The sequence below is a fragment of the Notamacropus eugenii genome, chromosome 1, assembly GCF_028372415.1.
Source record: "Notamacropus eugenii isolate mMacEug1 chromosome 1, mMacEug1.pri_v2, whole genome shotgun sequence".
Taxonomy (NCBI): Eukaryota; Metazoa; Chordata; class Mammalia; order Diprotodontia; family Macropodidae; genus Notamacropus; species Notamacropus eugenii.
This window is the reverse complement of record NC_092872.1, coordinates 720,866,850-720,886,839: the sequence shown is the minus strand read 5'-3', so window position 1 is coordinate 720,886,839 and position 19,990 is coordinate 720,866,850. Positions and strand designations below refer to the sequence as shown.

Sequence of the window (19,990 nt, the reverse complement as noted above, 5' to 3'; positions counted from 1 at the left end):
AAGCATCATGAAGAATAGTGATGTAGATGTCTGAACAGATTTGACTCCAATAGTTATGAACACCATATGCCCCTATCTAGAGAATCTGTGTGGCACTGGAATTCTCTTCTCCAGAATCCATTGAAATATGTATCAGTTAATAATGTAATAAAGTAATGGGCCTGGGTCATGATGACAAAGACTTGAATCCTCCTTTCCCCTGAAATATGAACTCTCCAAAAGGTTTCTGATCCTCTACTTCCTCCACCATGAAATGAGTTAATAGGAGCACCCACCTTCCAGGTTTGTCATAAGGCCAAAGATCTAATATGGAGCAGTCTGCAAATTAAGCATTTCTGTATGGATGTGAACTGTTGCTCTACTCCTTTGCTCACCAAACTTGATTAGCTCATGTCCAGCATAATAATGAATGAATGGACCTTAACCGTGTCCTAAATGATTTTTTTCAGATCCCTATTTTAGCTTTAAGAATCCCCATTAATGGAACTTGGAGAAAGGATGTGGAACATGAATAACTCCTCTCTGTCCTCACTCTGACCAGGAGATGGCACCACTGATTTTCTCATAGCCACAGACTTTTTTTTTTTTTAATCCTTCCTTCTCAGAGAACCAATGACATCAGGAAGATGATGTCTTGACTTTCAGGTGAATTGAATTTCAGTGAGGGAGAGCTAGGCAAAGTCACCAGCCTCACTCTCACCTCCAGAGCCACCTGGGTCCAGTAGGTAAGACATACATCAGGACGACTGGAGATGGGCCCATAAGCTAAGGTTTTTCTCAGGTCTCAGTTTGTCTGCAGCAACATCCACTCAGTGATGAATTGCTGCATGATCTAAGAATGAATCCCATTAACAAAAGACCCAAGAACTGTTCACCATTTTTAGTTACAATGTTGTTGGTGTTTGTGTGAAAAAGGATTTTGTCCATCTTCAGAACATTAAATAAAAAGGATTTAAAGAGGTATATCAGGACACCTCAGAACAGTTTGAATCTGAACTCATTAGAACAAGATGAGAAAAATGAGAGTAATAAATGCCAGGCAGGATCCCTTATGTTTTAGTAGTTCTTAAGAGTTTACAAAATAGTCTTTTTTTTTTTTTTTGCTTATTGTACATGTTTATTCGTCTTTCTTTTGTTATTAGTATAGAACTCAGACCTTTAAAATAGACATTCACATAGTAGTTATTATTTTGAAATCATGAAAGTCAAATGAAAGGTATGTCAAATATGTTTACAGCTGCTGTTAATATGATACTCTGTAAGCCAACTATAACTCTCTTGATGAATTACTTCATTGAAGTCTGCAAAATTCCAGAAATAATCACACCCAGGTTTACAGAAATTCCTTCAGATTTGTGAGAAAGAAATCATTTTTCTTATTCCTCATTATGCGTGTGTTACAAACTTATGACTAGTGGCAGCCTTACATGGACAACACATGAAATTCGATGCACTAACAACATATGAAATAAAGATGAATTTAAGGTAAAAATTGAACAATGTAGTCCATAACTTCTCTCCAGGATTTATCATTCCCACTTATCATCACTCTTCTAGTTTTTTTGCATAGGGTAGTTTCATGTTGCCTAGTATTATCCACCCAAAATCATATATAAAAAACATGAGCCAACAGGAAACAGGCAAATTTCTGACACGTTAGAAGAGAATGTGATTTGTTTTACTTGATGGCTGCCAACAATAATAGCAGCCATGAAGAGGTCGCTGATTATAACCGTATTGTCCATACTGCTGATGGTAGTAAGGTTCTTGTCTGTGCTGCTGATAATTATTTCCCCAGTGTCTTCCATGCCACTGAGTAGATCTGTTGTCACTTGGCTGACCACACCTGCCATGCCTTCCTTGAAAGTGTCTGTTATCTTGCAGCTGACTGCCTCTGCTTTTTTGATTACCACTAGATCTACTATTCCACTCTTCAATAATTGGAAGGGAATCTGCAGGAAGTCTCAGGTACTCTTGATACTCTCTATCATCTTCTGTGAATCAACTGGCAAACATCTCTTCAAAATCTGGAAGAGCATCAGGAGTGTCAGGCATTCTGAAAATTGTAAGAAGGTGCAGAGGGGTTAAGATTTCCCCTGGTGGAGGGAAAACCTAGACAGAAGTGTGATCACTTGATCCTTGAAAAATTGAAGTAGAATTTATAGGCATTTTTTTTTAAAGCTCAGTGGCTTAGGGCTGTTAAGCAGTTTGGTGGCTTTTTCTTTTGGTGAAGAAATGTGAAGTCTGGGAGTCATAGCCCCAGCTCTCTAGAAGTTTTTCAGATTTTTTTTAGACTTCATTGTAAAGGAAGGGGTGATGAGGGGTGCCTGTTCCCCCAGTTCATGCACAAACTGTCCAGGACCATAGCATCTCTGCAGGTAGCCCTGAATCTGCTCCATGGCTCAGCATCAGGGCCCAGGTCAACCTGTGAGCCACCCAAAGTAGTCATAAACTCAAATTATCTTCTAGGGAATGTGGGACAATGTGTGCATTTTATCTGTGACTTTGAAGGATCTCAAGAGAAGAAAGAGAAAAGTGTGAAATTTCTTCCTTATTTGAACTGATAAAAGTAATGTTATATATAATATCATGTCAGATTTGTGAGAAGCTGGCAACTACAATGCATTCTGGACTGTGAGGGGCAGAATGTTTGATTACAGAAAAGAGAAGAAGAAAAAATATCTAGTTAATTTCCTGACAACCCAAAACAACATGTTTTCTAGATAAAACATGAAAAGGATAAGATATACTAATGACAATCTGGACTGAACTGAGATGAGACTTCCAAGGGAAGGAGAATTATCTGTTATTACATTGGGTCTTGAAGCTGCCCTGGGTATAACCTTTCATGGCCAAAACATCTTATGCCTTCTCTTTCTGATTGCTTTCTTCTGTCAATAACATATCATTTCATTATTAAACTATTTAGTTATAGAGTTGTTCATTTGTGTTGTTCTTTGCATTCAAAGCAGACTAAAAGGACATCACTATGTAAGGGTTAAAGTAGAATGTGTCTGACCATGGAAGATCACACTAATAGAAGCTGAAAGGCTCTACCACTGGTTGGGAACAAATAGTCCATGTTAGTATTTGGGGTGGAGAAGCCTCTTAATTTGCATACCTCACTATTTTGAAATACTGCAATTCTGCTTTACTTGCATAGCACAGCATGTTCTTTGATGTTGATAAGCTATGCTGGGTGGTCCTTTTTCAGTGTCTTCCATGTCTCACCATTGATTGCAAAATTCTTCAGAGAGGCCTTGGGAATGTCCTTATATTATGTCTTCTGACCACACTGTCAGGGCCTGCTTTGCATGAGTTCTTCATGAAATACTTTTAGGCAAACATCCTTTTGGCATTTCAACATGGCCAGTCCAACAGAGTTGTGCTCTCTGCAGTAGAATGTGAATGATTGACAATCTAACTTGAGAAAGGACCTCAGTGTTCAGTACCATGCCAGATGACCTTCAGAGTCTCCTTAAGACAATTCAAATGGGATTTAAAGAAGATCCACAAGTTCCCCATTTGCTGCAGTCAGTGGATTGTGCCATGCTGAATGGTGGAGAACCTCTAGGGGTTTTTTTACATTTTCTGAAAAATTATTTCCCTCACTACAGTTTTTTAACGTTTGTTTTTTTTTTTAAGTTTGAGTTACAAATTCTATCCCTCTTTTCCTCTATTCCTTCCCCCCTAATTTAGATGGTAAGCAATCACAGATATACATTATAGATGTGCAAGTATATAAAACTTTAAGTATTAGTTACTTTGTACAAAAAGACTTGGAAAAAAAGAAAAAGAATGTAAGAAAAAAAGGTGACAAATAGCATGCTCCAGCCTGTATGGAATCAATATCAGTTCTTTCTCTGGAGGCAGATAGTAGATTTTGGCATTGGTCCTTTGAGCATTTCTTGGATCATTGTATTGCTGAGAATAGTTAAGTTATTCAGTTCTTCACTGAACCATATTGCTCTTACTGTATATAATGTTCTGCCGCTTCTCTTCACTTCATTTTGCATCAGTACATTTAAGCCTAGGTTTATCTGAAATCATCCTCCTTATCATTTCTTATAGCACAATAATATACTATTACAATCATATACCAGAGATTTTTTAGCCATTCTCCAATTGATGGGCATCTCTTCAGTTTTGCCATTCCTAGCCAACACAGTAAGAGCTGCTGAAAATATTTTTGTTACATATGGGTCCTTTCCTCATTATTTTCATGTCTTTGAGCTATAAACCTAACAGTGGTGTCATTGGATCAAAGGGTATGCACAGTTTTATAACTCTTTGGGCACAGTTCCAAATTGTTCTCCACAACAGCTGGATCAGTTCATAACTCCACCAACAGAGCATTAGTGTCCCAGTTTTTCCACATCTCTTCCAACCTCCCTCATTTTCCATTTTCATCATATTAGCCAATCTGATAGGTATGAGTTGGTACCTTAGAGCTGTTATAACTTAGCATGTCTCTAACACAAATTCAGAGAATTGTTTTCATGATTACAGATAGCTTTGATTGAATATTCTCAAAACTGCCTGTTCATCTCCTTTAAGCATTTATCAATTGGGAAATGACTTATATTTTTATGAATTAGGATCAGTTATCTATATATTTATGAAATGAAGCCTTTATCAGGGATACTTGCTGAAAAAAAATGGTTCTGTGCTTTCCTTATAATTTCTGTTGCATTGATTTTATTTGTGCTAAAACTTTTTAATTTCATATGAACAAAATCATGGATTTTATATTTTGTATTATTCTCTAGAACTTGTTTGGTCATAAATTCTTCACTTACCCATATGTGGGATACATGATTCCATGGTCTCCCAATTTCTTATGGTATTACCTTTCACATGTAAATCATGCATCCTTATTGTGGTATACAGTGTGCGATGTGGGTCTATACCTAGTTTCTTCTATGGTGTTTTCCCATTTTTCCAGCAGTTTTTTGAAATATGGAGGTTCTTTTTCCCCAAACTCTTGGATGTTTGGGTTAATCATATACCAGGTTAGCGGGGTCGTGTAATATAAGATGCTTTATACTTCATGTATTCCATCAATCCATCACTTATTTTTAGCTAGTACCACATTGTTTTGATAATTATGGCTTTATAATACAGTATGAAACCTGGTATGATTAGAATACCTTCTTCATTTTTCTTTTTATTGATTCCCTTGATTACCTCATCCATTTGGTAAACCCGTATTTTCTTCTTACTGTCAGGACAAATTACCACAAACATCAAAGAATAGACTCATATGCTGCTATTTACTTACATAGAAGTAAAAGTAATTGTGGAGGGTTCCATCATACATGTAAAAAAATCAAAATTTAATTATTATAGTTTGTATTTCATCTAATTCATCAGAAAGATATTCAGTTTCCTGTGACTTTCTCAAAAGAAATAAAGGATTTAAACACACCTCTAAAACTCTGGAAACTTGAGAGGACAAAAGCCAAAAGAACAGACCATATACAGAAGAGATGAGCCAAATCTGATAATGCCTAGATACTTGGGAACAGTTCTTTTTATTTCCAATCTGATTCATGCACAGTGAATGTTTGGTCAACATGTTTGGAATTTGTTGGCCTTAAATTTCCATATAAAGATATGATTCAATTTATCACAGATTCTGACATTTGGGAATAATTCTCCATCCAAATTATCCTTTATATTTTATTATTGTGTTTTCTTCTTTAAAACACCTGACTCATGGTCTATTTTTAACCTAGATATAACCTTTTACTTCCTTTATTATTTTTCTTTGGAACAATTAAGGTGTTTATTGGTCTTTGAGATTCCCAAGAGTTTATAATCCTTGTTTTTCACTAGGGTCTCTAGAGTTACTCTTCTTCATTGCAGAGTATTCACCATATGGCTTTCCCTTCAGGAAGACAGCCCTCTTATTTATCAATAACTGATCCCTGATTGTCTAACTAACACCCAACAAAAGCTCTTCAAACCCTCTGTCCTTTGCAAGTCTTCCACATTCATCTCTCCCTACCACAGGATGGGGTTATGAACTCCAAACCTCTATTGAAGTAGAAAGCCTATTTCAGATATTTCATTTCTCCCCTAGCTCAACATTTCTGGGACTGAGCTCTGAGCTCCTGAACTGGGGCACCTTCACCTCACTCCAAAACGGTTATCATTTGTGCGTTTGTGTGTGTGTGTCTGTGTGTGTGTGTGTGTGTGTGTGTGTGTGTGTATGTGTTGTCATCTTCTGTGATACTGCTGGGTCTTTGAGGCTAAGCGACTCCTAAGAGTCATCAGGAGAAAAACTTTCAAATGCAATGAAAACAAAAATGAAATAAGCAAGACTATTCCAAACCCATTAGATATGAGGAGGGAATGGAACAATGTGTTCTAGAGAGCAGTGAAGCTCAGTATGCAGCCCAGGGAGATTTATTCTGCAAACAACTTAGCAGTGAGGGACAATGATGTTCAATGATAAAAAAGCTGTCAAATATCTTTAAAAAGAAAATCAGAACTGAAGACATTATTTGTTTCTTTGCACCCATTGGAATTCTTGCAAAAAATAACTGTGGACTAGAGAAGAAAGACACTGCAAATATACATAAAAGGGAAGAAATTACCAATATAGGCTTTCATTCTGTAATAATTCAGCTTCAGGCTCTTACTAGCTATGTGATCCAGGCAGGTCATTTAATTCTGTTTGCCTCAGTTTCCTCATCTGAAAAATGAGCTGAAGAAGTAAAAACCACTGCAGCTTCATTCCCAGGAAAACCTCAAATGGGGACACGAAGACTTGGACATGGCTGAAAAATATCAGTAATGATAACAACAAAATTATGAAGGACATATTTCACAGGACTGAATAAAATAACAACATTTATTTGGAAAAATAAAAGAACTACTATAATATCAAAGGGGGTGATGAAAAGAAGTAAGAATATGGAAGGAAGAGCACTTCCAGACACCAAACTATATTATACAGCTCCAGTCATCAACACCATGTGGTATTGAGAGAAGAGACAAAAAGAGAGGAATGGAACAGATTAAACAAGGGAGACTCAGAATCATTAGAACTCAGTAACTCCATGTTTGGTAAAGTGAAAAATAGACTGATGAAGGTAAAACTCCTTATTTGGTTAAAAAAAAAAATGCTGAGAAAAGTAGAAAGCAGTCAGGAAGGATATTAGGACTAGACCAACATCTCATATAACACTCTACAATACATTCTATACGGATGTCACTGTTGCTGTCAGTTGCTTCAGTCATGTCTGACCCTCCATGACCCCATGTGGTATTTTCTTGGCACAGACCTGATATCTTAAGAACCAAAGGGCAAAACACAAATTGAAAGAATCCACCAATCACCTCCTAAAAAAGACGTGAAATGAGAACTCCCAGGAAGATTATAGACAAATTCCAGAGCTCCCAGGTCAAGGAAAAAAAGAGCAGAATCAGCCAGAAAGAAGCAATTCATTATGTCATGGAGCCACAGTGAGGGTAACACAAAAATGAGGAACTTTTACATAAAAAAAATCAGAGAGTATGGAATATGATATTCAGCAGGACAAAAGAACTAAGATGGTGACCAAGAATCACATGCCCATAAAAAGTGAATAAAATCCTTCAGGGGAAAGAAAAAATGAACATTCAATAAATAGAGGATATTTGAGCATTCCTAAAGAAATGACCAGAGCTGAACAAAAATTGTGTCTGGAAATACAAGACCCAAGAGAAACATCCAAAGGTAAGTAGGAAAGAGAAAACAAAAGGCTCCATGAGGTGAAATTGTTTATATTCTGACATTGGAAGAAGATACCTGGAACTCTGAAGAACTTTATGACTATTAGGGCAATTAGACAGAGTATACGTTGACAGTACACATTAATTGTGATGGGGTGGCATTCAAGAAAACAAGACTAAGGAGTGAGAAAGAGAATGACACTCCAAGAAGAAGGAAGGGAAAGATACATGCGGCTGAATTATCTCACGTAAAAGAAGCAAAGAAGAGCTATTACAGTGAAGGGGGACACAGGGGAGGTGGGAATGGAGGGCTTGAGCCTTTCTCTTATCAAAATTGGCTCAAAGAGGAAATAACACACATGCTGAGATGGGTACAGATATCTAACTCATCCTACAGGGATGTAGAAAGGGACTTGGATAAGTGGGGAGGGGAGAGACTGATAGAAGGGTAAACTGGAGAAGGCACTGGTCAGAGGCAAAACAATGGTGAGGAGAGAGGGGAAAAGGTCAAAGAAAGAGAGAGTGAGAAGGGGAAATAAGATGGAGGGATATATACAGGTATTTTAACCGCAAATATGAATGCAATTAACTCAATCATAAAATGCATTAATAGATGTGAAACAGATAATTTTGATTGTGCTAAATTTAAGGGTTGTTTTTTTTCAGAAATAAAATGAATACAACCAAGATTACAGGGAAAGTTGACAACTGGGAAAAAAATTGATAAATATATCAAATATTTAGATAAGGTACTGAGTCAAAATTTATAAGAATGCAAATCACAAACCAAGTGATAAATGGTCAAAGGATATCAATAGGCAGTTTTCAAACAAAGAAATCAAAGCTATTTCTAATCATATATAAAAATTCTCTAAAGGAGTATTGATTAGAAAAATGCAACTTAAAACAACTCTCAAATTAAAACCAAACTCATACCTATTAAAATGACTAATAAAACAGAAAAGGGAAATGATAAATATTGCAGGGAAATAAGAAAATTGAGGCACTAATGCACTGTTGCTGGATTTGTGAACTGATCCACCCATCATGGAACTATAGTCAAAATGCTATATAAGGTGGATGCCTTTTAACCCAGCAATAACATTATGAACTCGCTATCCACAAAATACTTTTTTAAAAAAGATAGAAAAGGACCTACTCATACGAGGTCATTTATAATAATTCTTTCTGTGGTGACAAAGTATTCGAAATTGAGGAGATGCGCAGGAATTGAGGAATGCCTTTACAAGTGGTAGTATATGATTGCAATGGAATACGATTGTGTTACAGAAAATGACAAGCAGGATGATTTCAGAAAAACCTGGAAAGAGTGAAATGAACTGATGCAGAATAAACTGATGCAGGATGACATTTTATAAAGTAACAGCAATAATGTAGGATGAACAACAGTGACAACTTAGCTATTCTCAGCTGTATAATAAACTAAGACAATCTGAAGGATTCATGATCAAAAATGCTCTCCCACCTCCATAGAAAGAACTGATTCAGAATAGAGATGTAAAGCATACTAGTTTTTACCTGCTTTCTTTTTCGTTCATTTTCCCCTCCATGAAATGACAAATATGAAAATGCTTTACGTGACTGCATTTGTAGAACCTGTTTTGGATTGCTTGCCATATGTAGGAGGGGTAAGAGGAAGGAGGCAGGGAGAAAACTGTGACCTCAAAATGTAGGAATAAAAATATTTTTATATGTAATTGGGGAAAAATGAAATATTGCTTCAAAAAGGACAAAAAGCCAATGGCAGCTAGGAGACACAGTAGATAGAGTGCCAGCCAGGCCTGGAGTCAGGAGGATCTGAGTGCAAATTTAGCCTCAGACATTTGCTAGCAATGTGACCCTGGGCAAGTCACTTCCCCCTGTTTTCTCAGTTACTCCTATGTAAAATGTGCAGGAGAAAGAAATGAGGAAACACTCCAGTATCTCTGCCAAGAAAACCCCAATGTATCAAAAAGAGTCAGACAAGACTAAAACAACTGGAAAATAACAAATAGCCATTCCCTAATAGATAATTTTTTGTTCAGATCATTTAACCATTTATCAGAAGCAACTGCCAAGTATTCCCAGCCATATGAATAAATGCTCCAAACTAAGAAAAGAAAACCACAGCACTGAGAATTCATCTCACACTCTGCAAAACTGACAGCAATGACAACAGCACCAGTCAGTGTTGGAGGAGCTGTGGGAAGCTGGGCACACAAACACACTGTGGATGGAGCTATGGAAAGAGAGAAGATCAGGGAAATCAGAGTTCAAATGCAGCCTCAGACAGTGACTAGTTATGTGACCCTGGCTGGTAACTCACTGAATCTGTTGGCCTCAGTTTCCTGAACTGTGAAATAAAAATAAGAAGAGCAACTACTCTATACGGCTGTTGTGAAGATGGTTAAAAGCAGATTTGAGGGAGAAAGTAATTCACTCTCCTGGGTCTTTACCTTTGAGCCCTAGACCTGTTTGATAAGAACTGAGTGTCTCCTTTAGGACAGCCCTTTCTTTACCCCACTGGAAAAGGTAACTCCCAGAATTTTGAATAGTTCCCCAACTCAGTCCTTTCCTATATCCTCTCTAACAAGGGAAGTGCTAGACCCTTAACAAATGCTAATTAAGTGACAGCTAAAGAAGGCCTTCTTTTCTTTGTCATGGTCCAAATAGTTCTGGCAAAGGTCTTAGAACATGGGAATGTGAGCCCGAAGTCAACTTAACCTGTCTTCTTCAGCTTCCATATTTTCCAGAAAAACAGGACCAGAGTATGCAGGAGGCCAGGAACACCTCAGCATCTGTGCATAGCATTTACTCCTGTTACCCCTCATTGCCCCCTCACAGTGCCCTTGATGATGCTGACTACAGTACAGTGTGGAACTGACAGATGAACTATTTGTGCAGATCAGACCATGGAGGATAAGCAGAGCATCCTGTTTTCCAGGTCTGCAAGGGAGAACTTAGCCAAAGAGGCAAAGGTGAGGAGGGGGGAGCAGTCCTATGGACATGTGGGATAGGGGTGGTAGCCATGGATACAGGAGCAAAGACAAGACCCCTACAGAACAGAGAGGAATGAGTGAAGAGGTCTTAGAAGGGCAGCCACTGGGGATGAGGGATTGTGATGCCAATATGCCATGGATTAATTCAAAGGACAGAGAAGAGGATGGTGTTATTAGTACTGTTTTCAATGTTCTGCTTTTTTGGGTAAAGAACCAATCCATAGGGAGGAGATTGCCAGCCTCACAGACAAGCCTCTTTATCTATGGAAATTGATTCTTTGGGGGTCAAATCCGTGGACACAGTGCACTCACCTGGAGCGAGGGTCTGCAGCTGCCAAGGGCCATTCCTTCTGACTCCACCTACAGTCCCAGATTGGGCCAGGCTTTGGACTTCTGCAGAGTGAGCTGGGGAGAGAGGATTCCAGGGCAGGAGGCTGGGCTATGGGGATTTACTTGGGATGAAGCCCTGCCCTCAGGAGAGAGAATAAAGCCAAGAGGTAGGGTCAGGTTGAAAAAGATGGTCCCACCCTCTCCCATGCCTTTTCCTCTCCCCAGTTCTCATTCAGATCACCAAGAGGCAGAAGGGGCTTCAGATCCCACATGGGATAAGAGCAGTCAGAGCCTCAGTGGCTCCTGAATCAGAGATTTCCCTTTGACTAGTGATAATGTTTAATATAAAATTTTGGAATAATCTCTTTGTTCTCTCTGAAGCAAACTCAGAGAATGCCTCTTCCTATGTCAACAAAAGCCAGCCAGGGCTGACTTAACATTGCTTAGGAGACCTTTACCCTAAGACACTATCTTGAATAATGGGACGTTTTCCATGTCTTAATATTTGTAGACATAGACTATGTTATGGCATGTTAATGGTAAAGAAAACACAGACACCTTGGGTCGTAATTTCTATGTGAAACTTTGTTAAACTCTGTTATTTTATTGTATTTACAACCTAAGCCATTAAGAAATTCCTTTCTAATGGTCTAGTTAATCACTCATGGAGATCATAAATCTGAAGGACACAGAACACTTCTTTGTCCTAAAAACATATTTAAGGCTGCCCAATTCTTTGTATTGGTAGCCAGAACATTTCTGGCTCCATAATGCATTATGTTACCGTTTTCTTTAATAGGGAATTGATCAATTAATTAAATAAATCATAAAATGTATGCATTTAGCCTGTTGCCTTTTCTTTAACCAAGTTTTCAGGTCAACACTAGCTATGGGACTAGGAACCTGAAAGGGCAACCCAGCTCCGGAACTTTCCTCCACACCACCATCTACATATAAAATAATCGCTTCAGTTGCAAGTCATGGTGGTCCCCACCCAGCCCAGCCCTTCAAAGTGGGTCACTTTGGAATCACCCCAGGCTATTAACCTTCATCCAGACCCCTTCTCCTATACCTCAGGATCACCACAGGCATTTTGCCACCCCTCAAACCTATCCCTAATCTTCATAGCATCTTACCTTTTTTCCCTGTAAAAGCCAATCTCGACCCCACCAAATAGGCAGATTAAAAACCAAAACAAAACAATCTCAGCCTCCTCTATTGGCAACACAATCACTCCATCTCTGAATGAAAAAAGGCACGATGGGGCCCTAGTCCTTGGAGGCAGATCCAGGCCTTCACAGGGGCATTTCCAGCGTGACTCAAGCCTTTCACTTGTGTTTTACTCAGGACAGGATTCCTGGATCCCTGAGGGGAATTTTGTGAATAGGTGACAAAATCTTAAATGCAGTGTTCAGGGGGTAGCCCCAGATTCCTGAGAAGTGATTGGGAGTCTGGAAAAGAGATAGCAGGAGGAAGCTTGTCCAGAAACCTGGCTGGGGAGGAAGGATTGCTCCAGGGGGACCTGCAGCTAGACTCACCACAGGGTCAGAGGGGGAGGATGAGACCCAATGGGAGGAAGAACCAGCAGGTCTGTGGGGGGCTGGCTCAGACCTACCTGGCACCTATGCTCAAAGAGATCACCTCCACAAGGCAGAGATCTCAGGTCCAAGAGAAGACAGTGTGATCGGAGATCTGAAGAAATAAGGCAGAGGGACATCAATTCCAAGGGTAGAATGCAGAACAATCTCAGCACAAGTTCCGGTTTTCAGCCAGCCCACTTTGGGAGGCTTCTCCCAGCCTCTGAGGCCCCCAGGAAGGGCCCTTTCCTCCAATCACATTCAAGGTCAGGCACTCAAGATCCTTTCTCACTCTCCTCTCCAAGACCTGCCCTCTGACACCTGGACAGCCTAGACCACTGGGATGATGCCTCTTCTGCCCTAGACTCCCCCCAGGCCTCCAAACTCCACCCCACAGCTCCTGTTCCAACTGGACCACCACCCCCCAGGCTGGTCTTCTCTGAGGTCTCCTCCTCCCCCATGACCCTCACACCTTATTTCTTATTGGAGGAAAGATTCGGGACTTTAGGCGTTGAGAGTGGGAGAACAAGGTAGAGGCAAGCTGGAGATTTCCAGGTGAGCAATGGCTTCACAGCCAAAGGGAGCTTAATTTGAGAATGGAGGTTGTTCACCAAATGCCAGCAGTTTGATTGGTACTTTCTCCTCGTTTGAATTAGAATGTGGCTCATTGCAAGTCAGATCCCAGCAGGATAATTGGGATATTTGACCAGCTAAGGGCAGATCCACCCTTAATGTGAAGTAGACTTACAATTCGGCATTTAAGAGCATGTGTTAGTGATGAGGTGGAGGGGTATGCCAGGTCCTGCTTGAATGAATTCCACACAAGTCTTCTTAAAGCCAAAGAAAATAAAGTTTACTAAAGATTCCCCACCTTAGGTTTTCTCTTAAGGAATGTAAGCATTTGTACAGCTTGAGGAATACAAGCCAGCCAGATAGAATCTTAACTAGGCAGAGCCTGAGCTGGATTGAATCTGAGTGCCTTCATGGAGGCAACATGGACCTTAAATACAGAAAAGAGTGTAGGAGGGATTTGGGGGGTGGTCTAGTAGTCTTGAGTGATGGGAGGAGGGCTTTAGGGAGGGTCTTGAGGAGACTGGGGTGACTAGTGACATGCTTGGGTGGGATGTAGGTGGGGCAATCCAGAGGTAACAGACAATGGAAGGCCTGACTAGGCCAAGGGAAATCGATTTGAATGTGAAAGATTCAGGAGGAACTGGCTACAAATCTGAGTATGAAAGGCTAGGTTAAGTGGCAAAATTAGGGGGGATCCTATCTGCAAATCTGAGTATGGAAGTCCAGGCTAAGTGGCAAGATTCAGGGGGAACCTATCTGCAAAGGCCAGGTGGGGAGCTTCAAAGGGAGTTCAAAGAGGTTTCCAGAGTCTGAACACCATCACTGGCACAAGTGGAAGGGGAATCCAAGGAGCCACCCCGCCAAAGACCAGACTTTCTGGGGGCCTTTTCCAGACTAATGGGACAAAAGCCCTCCCGATCCAAGGGAAAAAATCTTGGCTTGGGCTTGTACCTCATAATCCCCCCCTCAAACAGAGCAGACCCAAATTCTTTTGTGGTAAGGGGCGACGGTCTCAGTTTCTAAAACTTTTTCCTGCTGGCTAGGGGTGTAGAGCTGTCCCTGGAAAGCCTGAAAAGACTTATATGATCTGATGCTGAGTGAAAGGAGTAGAACCAGGAGAACTTTGTGCACAGCAACGACCACAGTGTGCGAGAGTTTTTTCTGGTAGACTTGGAACTTCACAGCAGTGCAAGGACCTAAAAAAAATTCCCAATGGTCTTCTAAGGCAAAATGCCCTCCACATCCAGAGAAAGAATTATGGAAGTCAATCACAGAATGCGGCAGATCATTTTTTTTGTGTGTATTATGTTTTGGTTTGTTATATGATTTCTCCCATTCATTTTAGTTGTTCTACACAGCATGACTGTAGTGAAAATGTATTTAATAGGAATGTATGTGTAGATCCTATATAGAATTGATGAGGTTCAGACTCTGGGAACTTCCTTGAGCTCCCCTGGAATTTCCTCACTAAACCTGGCTTTTCATACTCAGATTGAGCTCTCTTTGCTTCTCCTCACAGAATCTGGCCTTTCATACACAAATCTGTGAACATTGTCTATTATCCCTTGATTCCCCTACCTGCTTCCCACCCAAACCCTCCATTGTCTTATCTCCTGATAGCCTGCACGTGTTTCCAGTCTTTGACCCTCCTTGGACTTCTCCTCAAGACCCTTCCTAAACCCCTCCTCCCATCACCCTGGACTACCAGACTATCCCCCCCACCCCCCCAGATCCCTCCTATACTCTTTTCTGTATTTAAGTCCCACCTTGCCTCCATGAAGGCGCTCAGATGCAATCCAGCTCAGACTCTGTCTAGCTGGGATTGTGTCTGGCCTGCTTGTGAGTACAAGCGTTACAAATGCTTAGGCTCCTTAAGAGGCAACCCAATTAGGTGAATCCTTAATAAACTTTGTTTTCTTTGGCTTTAAAAAGGCTTGAGTCGAATTCATTCGAGCATGACCTGGACTGACCGTCGGTATTTTGGGGTCCCCCATCACCCTCCAAACCTCGTCAGAATTGTATGTCATCTCGGGGAGGGAGAGGGGAGGTGTGGGGTAGGTAGGGAAAAAGAAATCTAAGTTTTATGGTAGTGATTGTAGAACACTAAAAATAAAAAAAAATTGGCATTTAAAGGAATGTGTTTGGGAGCTGAAAGAATAAGAATTCAGTGTAACTGGATCAGAATGACCCTTTGCTCCTCCCTGAATGTAGCAAACCTAGAGGTCAAACGCATAATTGGGCAAAGTGGTTTTCCTATTTAAGATAATTCTGACTAAGATAATCAGATGAATTGATGTTATTTGACTGGCGATTTTGTTTTGTATATTAACATTCTAACATCTTTTACATTGTTATTACGCTCCAAAATTTTCTCAGTTGGGGAAACCATTGCATATATGCTTTTAATTTGAAAAAAAATTTTTTCAAGGGATATCCAATTAATTGTACCATTAGAAAACGTAATTTTCTTTTTATCTCAATGCTGTGAATTTGTGACTTAAGCTGTAAGAGGGTGGATATGATGTTTCCACACTGTTCTCTATTTAACTGGGTATATTTTGCTTTAAAATGTAGGGTAATTTACTCTTTGAGAAAAGTACCTAGGAGCTGGTAAAGTTTCCATTCAGGCTTTCACCTTGATTAAAAAGGCAAACCTCAGGACAAGGAGAATTAAAAGGAGTTATTTATACTTTGTCAATGTAGAAACACATTGAGCACTTGATCACCTTAGGTCAGCAAGGAATTCAAGATGCAACCAGCTTTTATGGATACACTTCCACAGTAGGATGAAAGACGGGGAGTGGAAGTGGATAGACAGAAGAGGGAGGAGGAGCCCTCAGTGGAAACCAACATTTTCCATTCTAGCCCAGGTAGAATTTGATCCCTGGGGTTTAAGTTGGTAAACCCGGACAAGGTCAAAGCAGAAGAAGGGTGACTCCCATGGCCCTGACATTACAGTTGGTGGAGACCAGGAATAGGGTCAAAGAGGAAATCAGGGTTTTCAGTTTCTGGCCATCAGAGTTGAATGGAGGAATAGATTGATCCTTGGGTCCCAGGACTGAGACAGAGAGTGGTCCTTGAACCTTCCCAGAAAAGGGTTGACCCACTAAGGCTCTTGGGGCTTCTTCTGCTTTCCATATACTGTACCTTTCTGGGCAAGTTCTGCCTTGGACTCCTCTTCCTGCTAGACCTCCTGGTTGAAAGAAGTAACGCTTTGAGTTGGTGCTGACGCAGAGGACTGACTATCCTGACTGGGGAGATCTCTCAACCAGCCCAACCCTTATCCCCTGGCTTCGACTTCCTGGTTACTTTTATGCCACACCCTCTCAATCTCTTTGAGAAAACCCATAGGATTCCCTTCCTGTCCTGTTATTCTAAGAAGGCACAAAGGGCTTATCGAATGCTGCTTAACTACCTAATTAATCAAGCAGCTACAGTTTTCTTCAGACTAGTATAAGTAACTGTGCTTAAGGCCTTTGTAACAGACTTTTCTAACTATAACTCTAAATTCCCTCTTTTTTTTTTTTGATTTTGCTAAAAATATACCTTTCAACGATAGCAGAAAGGTGCAAAACAATCTTTATGGCAAGTGTCTTTGAAAAAGATCTCATTTCTCAAATACATAGAGAAGTGAGTCAAATTTACAAGAAGTCATTCCCATGTTGGTAAATGGTCAAAGGATATGAACAGGCAGTTTTCAGGTGAAGAACTCAAAATCATCCATGGGCACATGAAGAAATGCTCTAAATCACTTCTGATGAGGAGTGAAGGAGATCAAAAAAAAGGAAAAGGACATGCATATGGCAAAATCTTTAGAGCACCCCTTTTTGTGGTTGGCAAAATATTGGGAATTTAGATGTTCATCAACTGGGGAATGGCTGAACATGCTGTGGCATGTAAATGTAATGGAACACTTTTATGCAATAAGATATGATGAACAGTCATTTTTCAGAAAAACCTGGAAAGATTTGTATAAACTGATGCAAAGCAAAATGAGCAGAACCAGGAAAACACTGTACACACTGTCAGCAAAATTGTGTGATTTCCAACGATGAATATCAGCTCTTCTCAGCAACGCAGTGATCTAAGGCAACTACAAAGGACTTCAGAAGGAAAATCCTGTCCACAGGCAGATGAAGGACTCATAGACGCTGAGTGCAGATCCAAGAATACTTCTTGCACTTACTTTATTCTTATGTTTTTTTTTGTATTTTTCCCCTTTGATCTGTTCTTTCCTTCACAACTGTGATTAATATGGAAATATGTTTTACATGACAGCACTTATACAACCTATATCAAATGGCTTCCTATTTTAGGAAGAGTCGAGGGCATGAAGGAGAAAGGGAAATGTGGAACTCAAATTCTGGTAAACCAAAATGCTGAAAATAGTCTGGATGTATAATTGGTGAAAAATATTATTAAATTGTTAATATGTTTAAAATTAATTAATATAATAATATTAATAACAAAATAATTTTATATACACACACATGTATCTGTCTCTACATCTGTCTATATGAATGTGTATGTGTATGAGTGTATATACACAAACACAAACATACACATACCTACACATGCAAATATGCCTTTCTCTGCCTCTGTTCTCCAGCCTGATCTTACCCAAAATTTCTTTTTTATTTTATTTTATTTTATTTATTTATTTAACTTTTAACATTCATTTTCACAAAACCTTGGGTTCCAAATTTTCTCACCTTTTATCCCCTCCCCCAACCCCAAAACACTGAGCATTCTAATTGCCCATATCACCAATCTCCTCTCTCTTCTATCATCCCTCTCTGCCCTTGTCTCCATCTTCTCTTTTGTCCTGTAGGGCCAAATAACTTTCTATACCCCTTTACCTGTATTGCTTATTTCCTAGTAGCAAGAACAGTACTTGATAGTTGTTCCTAGAACTTTGAGTTCCAACTTCTCTTCCTCCCTCCCTCCCCACCCCTTCCCTTTGGAAGGCAAGCAATTCAATATAGGCCATATCTGTGTAGTTTTGCAAATGACTTCCATAATAGTAGTGTTGTATAAGACTAACTATATTTCCTTCCATCCTATCCTATCCCCCATTACTTCTATTCTCTCTTTTGATCCTGTCCCTCCCCATGAGTGTCCACCTCAAATTGCTCCCTCCTCCCCATGACCTCCCTTCCATCATCCCCCCCACCCTGCTTATCCCCTTATCCCCCACTTTCCTGTATTGTAAGATAGGTTTTCATACCAAAATGAGTGTGCATTTTATTCCTTCCTTTGGTGGAATGTGATGAGAGTAAACTTCATGTTTTTCTCTCACCTCCCCTCTTTTTCCTTCCACTAATAAGTCTTTTGCTTGCCTCTTTTATGAGAGATAATTTGCCCCATTCCATTTCTCCCTTTCTCCTCCCAATATATTTCTCTCTCACTACTTGATTCAGTTGTTTTAAGATATGATCCCATCCTCTTCAATTCACTCTGTGCACTCCGTCTCTATGTGTGTGTGCATGTGCATGTGCATGTGTGTGTGTGTATTCCCACCAGCTACCCAGATACTGAAAAGTTTCAAGAGTTACAAATATTGTCTTTCCATGTAGGAATGTAAACAGTTCAACTTTAGTAAGTCCCTTATGACTTCTCTGTGCTATTTATCTTTTCATGCTTCTCTTCAGTCTTGTGTTTGAAAGTCAAATTTTCATTTCAGTTCTAGTCTTTTCATCAAGAATGCTTGAAAGTCCTCTATTTCATTGAAAGACCACTTTTTCCCCTGAAGTATTATACTCAGTTTTGCTGGGTAGGTGATTCTTGGTTTTAGTCCTAGTTCCTTTGACTTCTGGAATATCCTATTCCACACCCTTCGATCCCTTAATGTAGAAGCTGCTAGATCTTGTGTTATCCTGATTGTATTTCCACAATACTTGAATTGCTTCTTTCTAGCTGCTTGCAATATTTTCTCCTTGACCTGGGAACTCAGGAATTTGGCCACAATATTCCTAGGAGTTTCTCTTTTTCGATCTCTTTTACGTGGTGATCTGTGGATTCCTTGAATACTTATTTTGCCCTCTGGTTCTAGAATCTCAGGGCAGTTTTCCTTGATAATTTCATGAAAGATAATGTCTAGGCTCTTTTTTTGATCATGGCTTTCAAATGGTCCTATTATTTTTAAATTGTCTCTCCTGGATCTATTTTCCAGGTCAGTTGTTTTTCCCATGAGATATTTCACATTATTTTCCATTTTTTCATTCTTTTGGTTTTGTTTTGTGATTTCTTGGTTTCTCATAGTGTCATTGGTCTCCATCTGTTCTATTCTAATTTTGAAAGAACTGTTTTCTTCAGTGAGCTTTTGAATCTCCTTTTCCATTTGGCTAATTCTGCTTTTGAAAGCATTCTTCCCCTCATTGGCTTTTTGAACCTCTTTGGCCAATTGAGTTAGACTATTTTTCAAGGTGTTATTTTCTTCAGCATTTTTTTGGGTCTCCTTTGGCAGGGTGTTTGCTTGTTTTTCATGCTTTACCTGCATGCCTCTCATTTCTCTTCCCAGTTTTTCCTCCACCTCTCTACCTTGATTTTCAAAATTCTTTTTGAGCTCTTCCATGGCCTGAGCCCATTAAGTGGGCTGGGATACAGAAGCCTTAACTTCTGTGTCTTTCCCTGATGGTAAGCATTGTTTTCCGTCATCAGAAAGGAAGGGAGGAAATACCTGTTCACCAAGAAAGTAAACTTCTATAGTCTTATTTTTTTCCCTTTTCTGGGATTTTTCCCAGCCAGTGACTTGACTTCTAAATATTATCCTCACAGCCACTTTGCCTC

At 39.7% G+C, this 19,990-nt stretch overlaps 1 pseudogene; it reads right to left on the bottom strand.

Moving 5' to 3' along the window:
• Positions 1–1,118: 1,118 nt before the first annotated feature.
• Positions 1,119–2,243, bottom strand: LOC140522036 (RNA guanine-N7 methyltransferase-activating subunit-like protein; annotated as a pseudogene).
• Between the last annotated feature and the right edge of the window lie 17,747 nt (positions 2,244–19,990).